Source organism: Corythoichthys intestinalis, chromosome 5, assembly GCF_030265065.1.
Source record: "Corythoichthys intestinalis isolate RoL2023-P3 chromosome 5, ASM3026506v1, whole genome shotgun sequence".
NCBI lineage: Eukaryota > Metazoa > Chordata > Actinopteri > Syngnathiformes > Syngnathidae > Corythoichthys > Corythoichthys intestinalis.
This window is the reverse complement of record NC_080399.1, coordinates 15,096,522-15,117,654: the sequence shown is the minus strand read 5'-3', so window position 1 is coordinate 15,117,654 and position 21,133 is coordinate 15,096,522.

The window sequence follows — 21,133 nt, the reverse complement described above, 5'->3', positions numbered from 1 at the left end:
AATAAAGCATGCGACAAGCCTTGCTAGCCTTGCTAGGATAATCGGCGACTGCGAGCATGTGCGATTAAGAAAGAGACGGCAACGGTTGGCCAGAGCAGTACCTCTGCCACCCAAATACCGCTAACAGCATACCAGAGTGGCCCCGTTTTCTGTCTCTCCCAGCCGCAGCTAGACAACCTAGTTCTGCAGTATATTGTGGGAGAAATTGAAATTGAATATGAAGATGAATCTGACACATAGTTTCAGTGTTAAAAAGGATACATGAATTACTGTCTGTGGTTCTATATGGACACTGCCAATAATAGCTTGCAACAATTTTTGGCGAACAAAAAGAACTGAACTACAAAAGTTCATTTTTTTGGAACCATGAACTTTAGTTCAAAATTTTGAATTATGAACAATGAACTGAACAGTTCATTTTAAAATTTGTGAACTGCAATTTGAACTAGTTCATGTAGAAAAAGAACTTTCCCAACACTGCTTAAAGGGAAAGACAACACCTTGATCATGTTTATCCCAGCAGAAAGAATCTTGTTTAAAAAAAAATAGCGCAACACAGAATTTAATTTTTATGTGTAATGATGGAGAAAAATGTAAATAAAAGCCAGAACTGAATTTCCAGGAAGTGGCTCTCTGATGTAGGATAGCATTTGATCAATGCGGGTACAATTTTAGCCAAGCAAATGTGAGTGTCCAAAATTCTTGCCCTTTCTCTTTATGACATGATTGCTGACAACCCTCACACAAAACTCTAAAAAAAAAAAAAATAGCCTGGACAAAAGTATTGGCACCCTCAGCCTTATACTTGGTAGCACAACCTTTAGACAAAATAACTGCAAACAACCGCTTCCGGTATCCATCAATGAGTTTCTTACAGTGCTCTGCTGGAATTTTAGACCATTTTTCTTTGGCCAACTGCTCCAGGTCTGAGATTTGAAGGGTGCCTTCTCCAAACTGCCATTTTCAGATCTCTCCACAGGTGTTGTATAGGATTCAGGTCTGGACTCATTGGTGGCCACTTTAGAAGTCTCCAGTGCTTTCTCTCAAACCATTTTCTACTGCTTTTTGAAGTGTGTTTCAGGTCATTGTCTTGCTGGAAGACCCATGACGTCTTAGGGAGACCCAGCTTTCTCACACTGGGCCCTACAATATGCGGCAAAATTTGTTGGTAGTCTTCAGACTTCATAATGTCATACACATGGTCAAGCAGTCCAGTGCCAGAGGCAACAAAGCAACCCCAAAACATCAGGGAACCGCTACCATTTTTGACTGTGAGGACTGTCTTTTCTTTGAAGTCATCGGTTTTTCCCCCTGTAAACTCTATGTTGATGCCTTTTCTCAAAAAGCTCTACTTTTGTCTCATCTGACCAGAGAACATTCTTACAAAACGTTTTTGGCTTTCTCAGGTAAATTTTGGCAAACTCCAGCCTGTATTTTTTATGTCTCTGGGGGAGTGGTGTTTACCAAAGAGTCCCTTTTCATTCAGATGACGACGGATAGTATGGGTTGACACTGTTGTACTCTCGGACTGCAGGACAGGTTGAACTTGTTTAGATGTTAGTTGAGGTTTTTTATCCACCATCCACACAATCTTTCGTTGAAATCTTTTCATCAATTTTTCTTTTCCGTCCACATCTAGGGAGGTTAGCCACAGTGCCATTACAGTGCTTTACACTTATTGATGACACTGCGCACGGTAGACACAGGAACATTCAGGTCTTTGGAGACTGCCCGTGCTTCCTCACAATTTTGCTTCTCAATTCTTCAGACAGTTCTTTGGTCTTCTTTTCTCCATGCTCAATGTGGTACACACAAGCACATAGGACAGAGGTTGAGTCAACTTTAATCTATTTTAACTGGCTGCTCGTGTTTAATTATTGCAGCCACCTGTTATGTGCCACAGGTAAGTAACAAGTGGTGTTAATTACACAAATTAGAGAAGCATCACATGATTTTTCAAAGGGTGCCAATACTTTTGTCCGGCCCATAATGATTGAATTTTTTTTCCGCCCGATTTTTTTTCGTGTTTTTTCATTGCAAGCAAAATAAATGAAGATGTTCTACATATATGCATATTTGACAATAAAGCTGAAGTTGAACTTGATAATACTACCAAAGCATTTGGAATTGCAATCATTTTCTGGGAGAAAATGAGCATTATCTGACAGAATTGCAGGGGTGCCAATACTTTTGGCCGGCACTGTATGTGGCCAAAACCCAGCAAACAAGGCAATGAAAGCTGCTTCGGCACATAGCGGCTAAGCATCAACAAAAGCGAATACACTGAGAGCATCATACCTCGTGGTGAACCGTATTGCCAAAGCCAAGAAACCTTTCACGATTGGAGAATAACTTGTCACACCTGTGATATTTGGATATTTGCCGTCAAGTTTTAGGGGAGGCCGCAGTTAAAAAAAGTTTATCAGCATATGGTGAGTTGCATTTTGCCTGCACTTAACATTCGTTTTTTGCCCCGTTGTGTTATTTCATATTTGCTGTACTTTTCTGCCACACATTGCTGGTCTGTGAAATTAAGGGCCCACATCACACTGGTCCGTGGTGCAAAAAAAGGTTGAGGACCACTGCAAGGCGAGATCTTGTTTGTTTCATCACAAATCAATCGTAGGAGCATATGCAATGTTTACATGTGAATGTTTAAGCAGCCTGTTCGCCTTGGACCTAAAGCCAGTCTTGGTCAATAAGGCAGCTCAAGAGGTTTCCATTTAATTGGTTTCTTGGCTATTTCCTAAGGTAGGATTACAAACTAATGCTGAGGAAAGACTAAAAGGATTTTCTTTGGTATACTTTAACAATGTCAAAACGGAGAAACATCGATCACACTTTTCATTTCCTGCCAACCAATGAAAAAAAGTCCATCAAAGTTAAATGATTTTCAAAGAAAGCCTCTTCATATCTAATAACCCGGGTGCACATATTTTTTTTGCCCAGGTTCTCAGAGGAGGACCTGGAGAAGTGACTTGGTCCTCATTGAGCTTGAGAGCCGACCCGCCTGATGCGATAAAATTATGACAAGCTTTACTAGAGCCAATTACCTTTAATCAATTATATAAACAATTAATGCTTGACTAACATCAACTGGCATAACAAAATTGCCATTACTTTGAAGTGAAATGTAAAGAAATAAACATAAAAGCACTAATTCAAAATAAAGGGCATTATGCGGCTCCCACATTAACTCCAAGCAGGGGTGCACATAAGTGGTCCGCATGCGTGCATGCGTACTGGACGTAGACAAACGCGCTGGCCCTCAACGGCTTCCATACGCTTTTGCGTACCGATGGCTGACCACTGTATTGGCGGCGGACACGAGAAAATAACTTCTCAAGATGTGAAGAGGCAGGCCCCACTGAGTATTTATTTCCGGGTTCCCCCACCCCCGTCAAAAGACAGACAGACGACAGAGACGTCCCCGGAGCTACCGAAAAAAAGGACTTTTGCTCAAAAGTGGCTGCAGGAGGTACCATGGCTAGAAGCAAATGATGCTGGCACGGAAATGCGGTACAAAATGTGCCGTGAGAATCCCAATGTTTTTCTTTTTCCAAAGCTAGACAGCTAGTGAATGACGCCATAATAATCAGACTTCTTCCTTTTTCATTTGATTTATTAATAAAATGGCCTCAAACCATTGTCCTCTTTAGACCGTCGTAAAACTACAAAAAAAAAAGTACACAAGCATTGCATTAGCAACAACGTTAGCTTAGCACGCTATACGGGTTCACTAAACATAAACAAAAAGCGTTTCATACAAAAAATATAACATTTCACTTACTAACATAATATGTACATTATTTACAACAACCATACTTACGGACAAATCTTGTCCAAGGATCATATAAGCACAACATTACAACGTAGGCGTCAGCCCGAGACGTCGTGCAGCCGTATTGAACTGGCAAGACAACAATAAATCATGTCGCAAAGCGACCACAAGAGTTCGCTGTTAGACAGCACAAACAGCCTTGCTGTAAAACTTACCAAAAGGCAGAATACTGTCTGAGCGGGACATGTGCGTTAATTGCATCAAATATTTTAACGTGATTAATTAAAAAAATTAATTACCGCGCGTTAACGTGATAATTTTGACAGCCCTAATATATATATAATATATATATATATATAGTATATCATAATGAAAAATCCCATATGACACATTACGGTTCAAAAGTTTGGGGTCGCTTTGACCCCAGACATTTGAACGGTAGTGTATATATAGTATAAAGTAAATGTTAAAGCAAGAACGTTTCAAGTTTTTCTTAGATACTTGTACTTATATAATATTTTGCACCTGTATCTGTGATTTTACTTGAGTAAAAAAAAGTGTGTACTTCATCCACCACTGGCCACAGATGATGGTTGTTTTGAAACACAGAAGCTTAGAAGTGAAGGATGTTTTGCTTTTTTTCCTGACATGACGGTGCAACAGAACACATTAAAGCCCATACAGTTTTCCACGACTATAACCGACAACATGTAACGTCTTGCATTCACTAGCACGTTCAGGTATAAACAAAACTTGAAAGCAATGTTATGCTATACACTGAGCTTAAAGAAAAACTCTTTCAAGCGGTCAGTAATATGTTTAACGTGATTAGCTTATTGAGGGCTGCAATGGCAAACTCCGAAAGCCATTTTACGCCTCCGCTTACAGCAGAACCAATGTGCTTTGGTTGCCGTGACGCTAATGTTTACCAACCTCCACCCTTTAGGGCAACCTGAGAGCATTCCCATTTTCCCAGGCTCAATTCAAGGCGTCAAAAGCAGCACAAGAAAGGGAATTGTTGCGGAGCAAATAAGTCACGTCGCATCAGCGGTGCAGTAATGTGTTTCTAATGAGCGTCCAAAATGAGAAATCCTTTTGTATGAAGCTGGAGTAATTAATAACAGGAAAAAACAAACAGGGGACGAACGACAGAACAATATGGGCTGAGCGCAACTAACGAGCTTGCAATATGGATTTATGCTGATGTATTGCCATGACGGACACACTAGACGGCAGGCATGTGGCTGCAGGTGCTTTGAAACCAACATATCCACTACATTATCAATAAGTGTCATAGTGTTAGTATCTCTCAGGTTCCACGTTTTGCAAATGAAATTCTCAGAATGGTCATTTCTTATTGTGATGCCTCGAGATGCGAGTTTGACTAATCCTTTGACCACACTCATAAATTAACTTGGCCATCATATTCTGTGTTGACACAAACAAACACTAAAAAACACACTACATCTTTTTTATACTGTATGTGTGCATGTTGATTGTTTGAACTTCCATGATTTGTTTGACTTGAATACATTTTTTAATCTATACTACTTACACTTTGTAGGTGAGAGTGTATATAGAATCTTAATTACTGAGAGGAGATAAAGTTTCATGCAGATATTGCTCCTGGATGGAAGTGAACAAAGTGTAATAGGATCCCACAGAAGCATAACAAATTACATCCTGATCTGATGAGATTTGACAGAGATATACTACATAGTGAATGTATCATAAATGGGATTTTCCATGTAAAATGTTTCAACTGGCATAATAACACGGATCATCAGTCTTCATTTACCAATCCAAAGGTTGTGGGTTCTGCCCTTGTTACTATGTCAAACTGTTTTTAAACGAGATGGTTCACGATTGTATAGTTTAGGGTTGGGCATCCTACAGTGTATCACAAAAGTGAGTACACCCCTCGCATTTCTGTAGATATTTAAGTATATCTTTTCATGGGACAACACTGAAAAAAATGACACTTTGACACAATGAAAATTAATCTGTGTGCAGCTTATACAATAGAGTTAATTTATTTTCCCTTCAAAACAGCTCAAAATACAGCCATGAATATCTAAACCTCCAGCAACAAAAGTGAGTACACCCCTTAGAAACTATGTACATCCCTAAATGCCCAAATTGAGTACTGCTTGTCATTTGTCCTCCAAAATGTCATGTGACTCGTTACAAGAGTGCTGTCAGCATTGCTGCAGATTGAAGAGGTGGGGGGTCAGCCTGTTAGTGCTCAGACCATACGCCGCACTCTACATCAAATTGGTGTGCATGGCTGTCACCCCAGGAAGAAGCCTCTTCTGAAGACTGTACACAACAAAAAGGCCGCCCGTCTTATCAGACCATAGGACATGGTTCCAGTCATCCATGTGCTTTATTGACATGTCTTCAGCAAACTGTTTGCGGGCTTTGTTGTATACCGTCTTCAGAAGAGGCTTCCTACTGGGGTGATAGCCATGCACACCAATTTGATGTAGAGTGTGGCGTATGGTCTGAGCTAGGGCTGTCCCAAACGACTAATTTCCTCCCGATTAGTCAGCCGACTATTTTTACGATTAGTCGACTAATCTAATTTGTTATTTATTTATTTTTTTTACTACTTGAATAATGAAATTTTTGTTCGTCCGAATTTTATTCATTTTTTTCTTAATGCTTTGCCAAAATGTATATGATCGGGAAAAATTATCGGGAATGATTGGAATTGAATCGGGAGCAAAAAAAAGCAATCGAATCGGGAAATATCGGGATCGGCAGATACTCAAACTAAAACGATTGGGATCGGATCGGGAGTAAAAAAACATGATCGGAACAACCCTAGTTGTAGGATTAGGCTTATAGTTGAAGTTAGGTTCACAAGAGTTAGTAAAATAGGGTCAAGTTGTTAGAGTTGATGTTTTGAAATGTCTTTACTCCATCTCCATGGGCGACTATGACTCGGTGGTGGCGATGCAGAAGATACCACCACCATAGTGTTGGCATGCGAACGTGGGTTGCATGTTACGTTAGTGTGCGTCTGCCCCCGGGCACTTCCCGCATCAGCCGGTTGCTGCTGTATGTGCATGACAGCTGACATCGGTGGGCTGATTCAGTGACAGCTTGTGCAACGCATAGTCATACACACGCAAAGATGTAAACATACATAAACGATTCACTCTGCAAACTGTAAGCAGTGGATTTTTAAAACATTAATCTTCTTAAGTTTTCACAAACACATCTTATTCTTATTCACTTAAAAAAAAAAAAAAAAAAAAGCCTATGAGGGCAATAATAGTTTACGGGGGGCCAAGGGGGGCCGGGCACCCCTGAGTGAATGAAAAGTGTCATTGCCTGTAATTGACTTTTCTATATATGATTTTAAAATTAAGAGTTTCCTGGTAAAATATTGTCTAGAAAAGTTGTAAAGCATTAAAACAATTAACAAAAATGAATTAATTGAACAAAAAAACCCCCCGATAATTTTATAATGAGTCCAGATTATTTTTCGAACAGATCATGTGACTAGCACCTTAGACGGTCATTTGCTTTGCTTAGCCAAAACCATTCGAGGACCGAAGAGGCAAGATGGATATACATAATTTTTTCAAACCTAAGCTTCCAAAAGCGACAACAACTAAGCAAGAGCCAAGGATTAAACATGTGGCCCATGAAACGCAAGAGAGCACCGCTAAAACGGTGAGCGGAATTTCAATTTGCCCTACTGAAGATGCTAATTGTACAACAGAGCCACCACCAGTGTCTTGCCAATGTAGTTACCCCAGTCAAAAATTGTATAACCTGGCCGCGGGAGCACACACACACACACACACACTAGTTATGTGGACTTAAACAATTAATTGAAGCCAAAAAAGAACCACAGTTATATATTTTGGACATCGACATCATTACAGTAATAGGTTGAACGATCATCCTACAAGTATAACAGTAAAACATTGCCTTTTTTTAAGTTCAGTACGTATGTTAGCTTATACGACAGGAAAAAGAAAGTTTTTTTTTTTTAAATGGATGGGCCATGTTTTAAAACCTCGTAGATGATTACATCACCAAAACATGGAAATCAAGCAAATCAGTGCAGCGTAGTGGCTCCGCCCAGGGGATACAATTTTTGATGGGGGTAACTACATTGGCACGACACCAGCGGTCGTACCATGTTCAATGGATGATAATCTTGGCGAAAAGTATAGCTGTCCTAAGCAGTCTGATTTAGAATTCCCACAAAAAACGCTCATTTTCAACTTATTATAAATACTCTTGTAAGTTAATTTTATTGCTGACACTGCGTTTCAGGGTCACCCAAAAGTCAAACTCTGCCTCTGAATAAATGCCGGGGGTCGATTTTGCCATTAAAGAGCACAATAGTGCATTGATGCAATGTTGCAACTCACATATGATCCTACAAGATCACCCCCCCCCATCCTCAAAGTTTGCTGTAGGCGTCTGTCATCATCAATCAAAAGATCCTTTAGTTGAAGTTCTCATTAGTCTGGGTTCCCTCCAAATGTATCACAAAGACCACCAATCCTCCCATCCATCAATCATTGTGTCCATCCATAGAACACAAGATGCGATCTCAGGTGACATTGAGCGGAGGGCTGGGACATCACTGAAAGACCACCAATCATCATGCATTATTGTCCTAATTCAAATTGATGCCAAATTGTATGATGGGGGTCCATCCTTCAACTAACCTGCAAACCTAACCAAGCACTGTTGATAGACTTGATGGATGGTTAAAACTGATGTATAGCAAAAGATTCACAGAGGTTCAATAGACTAAAGACCTCTACCTAGGCCAACAATCTTAAACATGTCTGCCTGATGCTTGCCAGGGGATTCTGTTCTACTCTGTTCTCAGAGTAGCTGTAACTCAGAATGAATAAGATTCATCTTTTTCTGGCCAAGTATGTTGAAAACACACAAGCCTCTTTCAGACATACAGTGGGACAAATAAGTATTTAGTCAACCACTAATTGTGCAAGTTACCCACTTGAAAATATTAGAGAGGCCTGTAATTGTCAACATGAGTAAACCTCAACCATGAGGGACAGAATGTGGAAAAAAAAAACAGAAAATCCCATTGTTTGATTTTTAAAGAATTTATTTGCAAATCATGGTGGAAAATAAGTATTTGGTCAATACCAAAAGTTCATCTCAATACTTTGTTATGTACCCTTTGCTGGCAATAACGGAGGCCAAACATTTTCTGTAACTCTTCACAAGCTTTCCACACTGTTGCTGGTGTTTTGACCCATTCCTCCATGCAAATGCTCCTCTAGAGCAGTGATGTTTTGGGGCTGTCATTGGGCAACACGGACTTTGAACTCCCTCCACAGATTTTCTATGGGGTTGAGATCTGGAGACTGGCTAGGCCACTCCAAGACCTTGAAATGCTTCATATGAAGCCACTCCTTTGTTGCCTTGGCTGTCTGTTTGGGATCATTGTCATGTTGAAAGACCCAGCCACGTCTCATCTTCAATGCCCTTGCTGATGGAAGGAGATTTTCACTCAAAATCTCTCGATACATGGCCCCTTTCATTCTTTCCTTTACACAGATCAGTCGTCCTGGTCCCTTTGCAGAAAAACAGCCCCAAAACATGATGTTTCCACCCCCATGCTTCACAGTTGGTATGGTGTTCTTCGGATGCAATTCAGTATTCTTTCTCCTCCAAACACGAGAACCTGTGTTTCTACCAAAAAGTACTATTTGGTTTCATCTGACCATAACACATTCTCCCAGTCCTCTCCTGGATCATCCAAATGCTCTCTAGCGAACCGCAGACGGGGCTGGACGTGTACTGGCTTCAGCAGGGGGACACGTCTGGCAGTGCAGGATTTGAGTCCCTGGCGGCGCATTGTGTTACTGATAGTAGCCCTTGTTACTGTGGTCCCAGCTCTCTGTAGGTCATTCACTAGGTCCCCCCGTGTGGTTCTGAGATTATTGCTCACCGTTCTCGTTATCATTTTGACGCTACAGGGTGAGATCTTGCATGGAGCCCCAGATCTAGGGAGGTTATCAGTGGTCTTGTATCTCTTCCATTTTCTAATAATTGCTCCCACAGTTGATTTCTTTACACCAAGCGTTTTACCTATTGCAGATTCAGTCTTCCCAGCCTGGTGCAGGTCAACAATTTTGTCTCTGGTGTCCTTCGACAGCTCTTTGCCATAGTGGAGTTTGGAGTGTGACTGACTGTCAGTTTGTTTATTTACTCATCATTCAAGGTACACACAATACATGGTCATATACAAACAGTTCATCTGATAAGATGTGCGAAATGGACACTCCAAAGAAGCTATTTAAAGCAATTAGGAGGGGCCCAGTTGGACAGCATACACATATGACAATGAAAATCCAGAAACGGTACAAGGATGATGCCTGGACTAAAACAAGTTCAAGTGAACTACGACCGCCTGGCTCGAAGAGCTCACATGCAACAATTAAATCTGCAATTAATTAATCAGCCTTGAAATAAAAAACAATTATTAAATCTGGCTTTAAGGGTTGATGTACCGTAATTTCTGGACTACAAGCCGCTACTTTTTCCCCTCATTTTACGTCCTGCGGCGTGTGCAATGATGCGGCCAATTTGTGTATTTTTCTGACGGCCGCTAGGGGCGCTCGAGCATGGAATGTGGGAGTGAGACACGTGGAATATATGTGTTGAGGAAGACGCTAGTTTGCACTATTACCGGTAGTTTAACTTTGTGCGTTGTGCATGAATAGAGGTGGCGGACCCTCGTCTTTGTGCATGAGTAGAATTGGCAGACCTGCATCATGGAAAATGCTAAAAGAAATTAAATTATCCATCCGAGTTGTATGGGAAGCTTTGATGACGAGCGGCGAGAGATCGTTTGCCAAGACTCGCTGCATGCGAAGAGCAGCTTTTGCACAGGTTTGCCGGGGGAGCCTAGCAGCCTGAAGCGCTGTGAAAGAGTCCGCCATCACCAACGGATTTCGAGGGGCCAGTCTGCTGCGTGACGAGGAGGACGGCACAGGTTAGGAGTGAATTTCGCTCATTATGGGAGACATTGGAAGGCGACAGCGATGGAGATACTGAGTAGGTGCGTGGCGAAGTGCATCTGCGCGTCTTCATATCCGACACTGAGGGTGAAGACTTCCATGGTTTGAATGCACAGGAGGAAGATGAAAATTGCTAACAAAGACTTTTGTTTTTATCAACCAGCACAATTAGTGCTGCACCGCCATGCTGATGCTATGTAACTTCCGTGCCGCTGCTATATAACTGCTGTGTTTGCCGGCGCTGTTTGGAACCAGGGCCGGCCCAGGCCATTTGGGGGCCCTAAGCAAAATAATGCAAAGGGGCCCATATTTTTGGCCCACTATTTCATCACAGTCTACTGTAAAACCCATACATGCAAACCACCCATTCGTCCATATTTTGTATATTAATCAGATTTTGTTGCACTACATACTTCAAACTTCTCACCCCAAATAATTGTCAGTACTTACAGTAGATAGCGCCAAACCTTTTGCTAAAAGAGGAAAGAAAGACGTTAAGGAAGAACTTTTATTTTTTTAAGCTTGTAATCAAGTATCAAAACTCACAAAAGTCAAATAAAGCAAACTGTAGTAAACAAAAGAGAATATAAATTTGACAAATTTTATAACTTTTTACAAACAATTGCCAGATTGGGGGCTCCCTAGTGGTCAGGGGCCCTAAGCAGCTGCATAGTCTGCGTATAGACCCTACCCACGTGACGTCACAGCTCCGCTCTCCTGAATGGTACCGCCCACTTGTCCGTCAAAACATAGTGTTAACCTGTTACGGCTACGTACATTTCTCCTATTTACGGCGTGTTTTTCTGCTCCTTAACATTAATAATCAAAATGGTGAAGGCGTGTGTGGCTGTTGGTTGCACTAACAGAGAAGATGGAAGGAGAGACTTGAAGTTTTACCGTATTCCGAGGGATCCAAAGAGGAGAGCGAAATGGACGGCTGCAATTCGACGTGAAAACTGGGCACCAAAAAATCACCACAGACTATGTAGTAGTCATTTTATATCCGGTAAGATGCATTTAAGATATACTTAGAGGGTTTTGGGCTGACAAATAACCACAATTAAGATCATTGTGAGGCTAATCGCCGACAACATACGACGTAGTACGACATAGTTTCAAATTCAAGATGTTTGTGACTTCCCTTTCTTCCACCATCGTTATTTTTTGAATAATATTTAGCTGGTACCAAGTGAAAGAAATTGGCCTCGTCTACGGAGCTGACAAATAACCACAATTAAGATCATTGCGAGGCTAATCGCCGACAACATACGACGTAGTACGACATAGTTTCAAATTCAAGATGTTTGTGACTTCCCTTTCTTCCACCATCGTTATTTTTTGAATAATATTTAGCTGGTACCAAGTGAAAGAAACTGGCCTCGTCTACGGGGCTGACAAATAACCACAATTAAGATCATTGCTAGGCTGATCGCCGACAACATACACGTATGTATGTAGTGAGAGTGCTATCGCTAAACCATATAAACATTAAAAGCCTTAACTCCATTGACAAACGACATGAAATACATTAGACTTGACAGTGGATGTTAGCGATAACAAAAGATTTTGAATTGAAAATTTCGTAACTCACCTTTCCAAGCACAAGATAGATTCCTGCCGAACGAGGACCTGTTTCACCCAACCAGCAACGAAGTATTTATAAGCCTCCAAGCTCTTGAAGTTTTTCAAATTTTCGTGGGAATAGGCTGATTTTGTGTGGACAAGATAATTGTAAATATCAGCGTAGCAGATGTCAGGCAGACAGGGCGAAGACAGTGGGTCGAAAAACATCGATTTGGGCATCAAATATGGATCTGGCGACTGTATAGAACGAAGCTTTTCCACATAACGCCTTTTATGCAACACATCCAGTGAGTTTACGGCATCAGAAAACACCGGGTCTTCCATGAAATGCATTTTAAATTCCTCGATCAATTGAAAACAATGCTAATACAGAGACAAAATGACGGACAAGTGGGCGGAACCACACAGCGAGCACGTGGTTTTGTGACGTCGGTGGGTAGGGTCTATAGGCTGGGCCGGCCCTGTTTGGAACGAAAAGTTAAGGTGTAATTTTGAAAACTGTGTATATCTTTGTCAGTGTCTATTGTTACTAAGTGGGCACACGCGGCTTAGAGGCAGGAGAGGCTTATATATGTACAAATGGTTTTTCCTTTAAAAATGTACTGGGTGAGGCTTGTAATCAGGGGCGTCCAATAGTCCATAAATTACGGTACATGCAGCTACATCCCTATTATATACCGACCAACTCTAATTGTGATACCTTTACAAATAACCGAGCAGTAGCCTTTTTAGTTATTGTCCTCACGAAGAACAACAAAGAAAGTGGTCTAAAATAAATAAAAAGGTCCACTTGTGTTTTGTAGATCTCAACACACAAACTCAAAGTGACTTCATGAGACCATCATTCTTTTTCCACCCTCTTCCTTTCCCCTAAGGCCGTATGTGCAAATGGTTTTCATGCCATAAGGAGGTTTGACGCTCACTTCCAGCTCACGTTCTGCTCCACTAATGCTGCACCCCATCCTATTCCAGCTTTCAGTGACGTGAAGTCGCCGCCACTGCAAGTGGCGCGATAACAAGCGAGAGCGTCCATTGTGTCCAAGGTGCCGCGGGAGGGGAGGGGTGACATTGAGTGACGATTGAGGGACTTACAACCTTAGTGAAGAGCCATAGCAAGGGGTAAGCGCAAGAAATCCGATTTCTCCCTTTTCCCTAACACGGGCATGAGCTGGCAGTAGTACAAGGCTGGGATAAATGGAAATACATCAGAGTGGAAGGATGAGATTATCCTGGTTGGGATTTGGACGTGGACTTTGAGGAAATGCTGAAGGTGAAAGTAGAGACGAGGCTCTCACCTAAACCAGAAGAGAGCAGTCAGCTGAAAGATTAGTGAGAACCCAAAGATTTACAAGCACTCTCTTGTTTTCCCCCCTTTCTTTGAAAAATGCAGTCAGCTGCATTTGTGGGCTTGAGGCCGTTTGGGCTCCCTTATAAAGCTGTGGCTTTGCACATTATTACGCTTGTGTGCTAATAATTGCTTTCATTAGGAAGAGCTCCCATTAGAATCCATGCAATTAGATGCTCTCCAATAAACAAACTGACCATGTGTTTCAGAGAGCAATTAGTGCTTTTACTAATGACTAAACTGCTTACTTTCACATTTGGTGTGGAAAACAAGGTACACAAGGACCTCATCTGAATCTACCAAAAGGTTATTTTCGTCCTTTTCATTAGCTTTAGAGATGCTGCTATCAGTTTTTTTAAAAGAGTCGATAATGTAGTAATTATGCCCTTGATTTTTTGAGAAATTCATTTTGCATTATTGAACAATAATAGCTGTGTCTACCCTTGACCACCAATTCGACAATAAAATACCTTTTAACTAGCAGTGGTAGTGGTTTTAAATTAGCTAACAATTTTTATGTTACTTTGTTTGGTAATAGTAGAGGAGTAATGCATGGTTTATGCTTCTGCTATGGGCCGATGGCGTAGCTATGGCGTCGACTTGACGGCGTCTATGAGCATTTGAAGCTCTGCGTAGAAGTGATGCATTGCTGTAGTGCACCGTCCAGTCATAGTGGGGTGTATCTTTATCTTTATTTGGTTTCAAGGTCTTTTGTAGGCTTTCGCAGGGCTTCACATGAGCTGGAGCTCATTGTAATCGACAAAGAATTGCCTTTACTACAAATGGAAAATGTTTGCGGAGGTGGTCTGTCCGACCACTGAACAAGTCGAGGCAGAGAACAGGTGAATTTGGCACACTTATTCACCCACTGAAGGTCATGGACGAGATGCACTTTCGATATTTTCGGATGTCAGCCGCCAGCAGTGACTATCTTCTTCGCCGAATTCAACCTGTAACTCATTCACTCCCAGCCATTTTCACCGGAGCAAGGCCCTTCGCTCCTGGCCGTTTTACTGTATTTTGACTGATTTTGCAAGGCCCACAGAAAATTCTGGTCCATTGCTATATAAACATATAAACACCAGAAGAAAGATTAGACTCTCTTCTTTCAGCAGGAAAAAAAGTAAGTTCATATATTTTCCATTCTTTAGAAATCAGCATTAGAAAAGAGCTTAGTTTGAGCAATTTTCCAATTTCTGATTAAAAAAACAGAGAAATTGAGCTTTTTGTGAAAGTATACATTTCAAACATAACTTTAACGCAGCTATTTTCTGCTTTGGTTACATCCCAAACATCTAAATAATGTTTTCCTTTTACAAAATAACAAAAACAACAAGACCAATAGAGCTTTTGGTAGCAAAGTAACAATTTATTTACACATAACTGAGAGATGACGCTGTTGTCACCGCGACAGCCGGGCAAACTTTTCCGTCATCGCCCCCTGTCTCATAAAGATGGATATTTTTGGGTCTGCTCGGCGATCAGCATGGACTCAACGACATCGTCCGCTGCACTGGTGGTCCCGGTCGTTCTGCTCGGTCGTCCAGCGCCTGGCATCCCGGGCTTCCTCTCGGTTTTTCTACTCGGTCGTCCGCCACCTGGCATCCTTCCGCCGGCGTCCCGGCCGTTCATTGCCGTTGAATTGGGTTGCGGATGTTACCAAATGAGCTACAGTAGCGCCAGTTTTATTGCTTTAAAATGGATTTTCAGCTTTGTGCTTTGGAGCTCATTTGAATCAGAACCCTGTCTCTTATGAAAAAAAATATAAAAGACGTATCAATACGTCTTTGGGACATTGAAACAACTAAATATAGAATATATTTATACGTTTTTGGGAGAAAATGAGTTCATAACACACCGGCAAATACGTAGCATGCCATGAAAATAAAATGAAAGCAATGACATTTTGTGTGGACCAATCACAGTCCTTGCTGTTCATGGAGCAATGCGTCACTGCAATGCGTAGTCAGGATTTTTGGTAGGTGCATGTCAGGCCAAGCAGTGTACGCTGTTGCCACTGTAGCTACGGCGTCACCCTGACTTTGTAACTTTTCAGTTCTGGTCGATTTTCGCGGTGAGGCTACGTTTCCCATGATGACCAGCGCTGCATTCCCTATGAGGACCAGCGCACACCTACAGTGTCGTTAAATCATCAATCAAACAAAAATCAAACTCCTGGTCGCCTGCAGATGGATTAAACAACATTTCTGTTTCCAGCGTCTGTGTGAAGCTTGAATAGTAATACGATAATTATGCCAGTTGTGGCTTAACAATAGCATATGACGGTTAGCAACTGTTTGGCTAAACCCCCAAGCTCCCACCCCACCCGAACTCATCAGCACTGACGAGTTCGGTTGAGGAGGGCTGGGGGGCGTCACGCCAGCGAGTGAAAGCTGGGCCAATGTTTATTCTGTATATCCTGGTAGCCTACCTTTTTTCCCTCCTCAGACAAAACTTTTTTGTCTCTTGTTGCTCTGCCATCTTTGCAGAATTCGCGTTAATGCGTTCACATCGACTTCCGTTTTTATAATGAATGGGAAAGGGGGAAGTGACGTATGTAGTAAAGAGGTCCGCACGTTTGTAGTTTTTTTTTCTATGGCAGGGTTCCTGCCCCCCTCCTCAAAGTTAATTAGTGCCGGTGAAAGCGATACAGACCCCCTCAAGATATAAAAGAGGTGTCATTTTTCAGTCGACATATAATCACAAATAGTTGTATTTAGTTCATTTCGTTTACACTTATAGATTAGCTGAATTTTTCTTTTATCTCACAAATGTTATTAAACTATTTTATAAAGGTTGAAAAATTACCTAGTGTTGCTTTAAGTCTTTTTACTTTACATATGACATGTTTTTCTTTATTATTATTATTTTTTTAAAGTGATCTCAAAGTTTGGTCATTATCTGTCTTTAGCTTGCTGCCATCGAAGAGGAGTTACTGATGAGTTATGAGAAATGTTGCCATATAAATGGGTAACTAAAGCACGTTATTCTGTTCCATATTTTTGCTTGCTACATGTATATTTTATATATGTTGGTGATAAATTTGATTCTTGAATCCAGTTTTACATTAAAGTTCTCCATCGTGGGCAGATTAAAAAACAAACAGGAGTTTTAGCCACTTTGGAGCTTTAATTTTTAAGATAAGTCAAATGATAGCTTGACTAATTTTTATATATGGCGGAAAACACTCAGGTGAATTGAAGTTCCGCTCTGAGACCCCCAATTTGGCTAAATTTCGAAATTGTCCTGTATGCATGTGTGATACATCATTGTAAAGCTTAAAATCTTCTGGGGGAAGAAAATTTTTGAACAGGAGGCATTTTTTTGAAAGAAAAAAAAAAAAAAAATTAAACAGCAAAATCCTATCTGGAGGTGAGAGCACGCGACAGCAGAATTAGTCGCCATGACTTTAACGAGATATTATCGTGTACCTACTTTGTTTTGATCCAAAAACTCCAAGTCGCATGTCATCACTGAGGGTCAAGACAAAGCTGCAAATGGCCACAGCCGGATTTTTTGGAGATCTTATGGGTGAAACATGGCAATATAACAAGAGTCGGGATACAGTAAACGCAGACATCAAGGAGTTATCGTGATTTTCTTTTCATATATTTACCCTTTATAACTGTTTTTTTTCAAATTTTCTTTGTTTGGATCGATTATCATCTAACATATCGGAGAAAATGAGACAGTAACAAAAAAAACAAAAGCAAAAAAAATACAATTAAAAGATAGTTACGTGGTAGATGTCCGTACCTGGAACATCGGACCTTCTCGGTAATGACTGGGGAATTTTCCTCCTCACAAACGTCTCTGTCTTGTGGGGTGCCACAAGACTCTATTTTGGGGCCTGTTCTCTTTGCACTTTATCTCCTACCTTTAGGATCAATTATAAAAAAACATAGTAACTCTTCATTTTTATGCTGATGACCTGCAGCTGTATCTCCCCCTGAGACCCAACGAACAAACTGCTCTCTCTAAATTAATGGAGTGCATATCCGATGTGAAGCAGTGCCTAGCACAAAACTTTTTACATCTTAACGAAAGCAAAACTGAATATATTACTTTTGGCACACCTTCTATATTAAATGCCCGTGAGCCCATCTCTGGCACTCTGGCTCCCTTTTTTAAAACACATGTTAAAAATCTCGGAGTGATATTCGATAGCAGGCTCAACTTTGAAAAACAGATTAGTTCTGTTGTAAGAGCAAGTTTTTTCCAGCTCCGTCTCTTGGCCAAAGTGAAGCCTCTTCTTACTCGCCATGACCTTGAAAAAGCAATTCACGCTTTCATAAGCTCAAGGCTGGATTACTGCAACGCACTTTATGTTGGTCTTCTCAAGTCCTCAATTTCTTGTCTCCAACTTGTTCAAAATGCTGCTGCTCGATTTTTAAGAGATACACCTAGACGTGAACATATTACCCCCGTGCTATCATCGCTCCACTGGCTTCCAGTCCATTTTAGAATTGATTTTAAACTTTACTGTTTGTTTTTAATTCTATTAATGGCCAGGCTCCTCCTTACTTATCGGAAACTTTAACCATCCGTAATTCTGGCAGGACTTTTCGCTCTACCGGCCAACTTCATTTGCACGTTCCGAGGTCCAAACTCAAGAGACCTCGGAGACCGATCTTTTGCGGTTGCTGCCCCCAGGTTATGGAATAGTCTTCCCCCAGATTAGTTTAGCCTGGTTTTATTTCTTAAGGGTTTTTAATGTTTTTGGATTTTAACTGTTTTATTGTTTTATTTGCTGTCTGACTTTTATCGTGATGCGTTTTTTTTTTTTTTTCTTTTTTTTTTCTTAATGTCATTGTATAATACTTTCCTGCCTTTTATTTACTATGAGCCATGTTTGTCTTTGTTGTAAAGCACTTTGGGGACCTTTCGGGTTGTAAAGGGCTATATAAATACATTTGATTGATTGATTGATTGACTTTTTTACAGAGACCATTTTTATCCATTGTGACGTAATTTGTTTAAAAGTTTAAAATATGCGAGTGAATAATTTTTTAAAGTAGTTTTTTTTTTTTTTTAAACAAAATATTAGACATCAATTCATGATTCTAAGCTAAAAATGGCAGACATTTTGAACATTTTGAATAATAAATATAATTAATTATTACCTTGTTTCGATCCAAAAACTCCATGTAGCCAGGGCCGGCCCAGGCCATTTTGGGGCCCTAAGCAAAATAATGCAAAGGGGCCCATATTTTTGGCCCACTATTTCGTCACAGTGTACTGTGAAACCCATACATGCAATCCAAGCCATACGTCCATATTTTGTATATTAATCAGATTTTGTTGCACTGCATACTTCAAAATTCTCACTCCAAATGATTGTCAGTACTTACAGTAGATAGCGCCAAACCTTTTTCTAAAAGAGGAAAGAAAAAAGTTAAGGAAGAACTTTTATTTTTTTAAGCTTGTAATCAAGTATCAAAACTCACAAAAGTCAAATAAAGCAAAATGTAGTAAACAAAATAGAATATAAATTAAACAATTGCCAGATTGGGGCCCCCCTAGTGGTCAGGGGCCCTAAGTAGCTGCATAGTCTGCGTATAGGCTGGGCCGGCCCTGCATGTAGCATGTATCACTGAGTGTCAAGACACAGCTGTGAATGGCCACAGCTAGATTTTTTAGGGATTTTATGGGTGAAACATGGTAATATAACAATGGCCGCGATGCAGAAATCGCAGACATCAAGGAGTGGTCGAGATTTTCTTTTTCCTATTTTTACCCTTTTAAACTTTTTAAAGTTTTTTTAAAAATTTCCTTTGCTTGGATCGATTATTTATCATCTAAAATATTGGGGAAATCCGACAGTACCCCCCCCCCCCCAAAAAAGCCAATTAAACGATAGTTATGAGTTAATAGCCGTGACTTTTTTACCGAGGCCATTTTTTTCATTGTGACAAGTTAAAGATATGCGAGTGAACAATTTTTCAGTCGTTTTTTTTTTTTTTTTCAAACGAAATATTAGACATCAATTAATGATTCTAAGCTAAAAATGACAGACATTTTGAATAATAAATAATAATTAATTACCTTCGTTTTACGGCTGGGTTGAAACAAAGCGGTTGCGCGACGTCTATAAACGGGGGTTTCCAGGGTAAAACGGACAAATTAAAAATAGTTCGGGGGGTTAATGCGCCATGAATCTGGCAGCATATAGACATATTGTTCTATCAAACACAACAGTTGTTTTAGCTTAAAATAAAGCAATTTCTTTTAAGGAGGAGTGCAAGAGCAGAAACTGCTTTTTTAAGGCTAGTCTGTGTTTTCCACCATATACATTTTGACCTGTTTTTCAAAGTTTGTAAGGTATTGTAGAAGGTCCTTTTACAGTATTCCATTCTTTTCTGAAAAAGTTCATTTCCATTTTAGGCCATTACCATAATTTTCCTGCATTATTTAGAACAAATCCAACAGTTAGGGCCAACAAATAACAAGTGTGTCATTATTTTAAACAAAATAAATAAAATAAAAAAAGAACTCGCATGGAGCTATTCTTCTGCCACATTAGCGGGCTCTCAAAGAAAGTGTGTCATCAATTTTTCACAGCTCAGCTTTGCTCTTTGGCGGGACAAATCCATTCCCGTCATTGTTGTTGGAAGTCGCAAGAGATGAGGGACGTTTTTTCTTCTTTTTTTCCCCCCGTTTCCTTTTGTTTAGCATAAGCAGGTTACTTCAACCGCACGAGTTGCGTCATCAGCACTGAAGATGACCGGCTGGCGAAAATTTGCATGTTATGTCATCGCATACTAAACTCTCAAAATCTATAAACGACTTTAAAAAGAACCATAGCGGGATACATTGAGACTTCCTAAATATTAAATTCCTCCTTTGCAGGAAGTACAAACCAGCCTGAAAAGTCTTTTAATGCAAACATGTCTGCTGAAGCATACAATAACTGGGACATTAAAGTGTCTTTTAGAGCTACTAGTACAGGCAGTGATAAACTCTAATTCCTTAGATAAAAACTGGAGAGCCCATACCTGTTTTGAATAGAAAGTCTACTGTTAGTTCGAAGGCTATATTCACATTCATGGAGAATGATGTAAGATGTGATGAATGGTTGAAAAGTACCATTTTAATGCTAGGCTGAGTGCTCCATTCAAGTTCTAGTATATCAATAGAAAAAGAAAAAGGTAACAAAATTTTTAGCCCTTTACGGCCGTCAGTTTTATTTATTTATTTTATAAGGGCAGTGCACATTGATGAACATCTACAGTCCCGAACAAAAGTCTTGTCTCTTATCCATTTTGTAGAAACAGTTGCTAATAACCTGACTTTTAATTATTCAATTTGTTTCATAAATGGCTCGTATGAAAGCTAAGACCATCCCAAATGATATTGAATGTACAAAAATATATTTGTTTCACTGAAAAAAAAAAA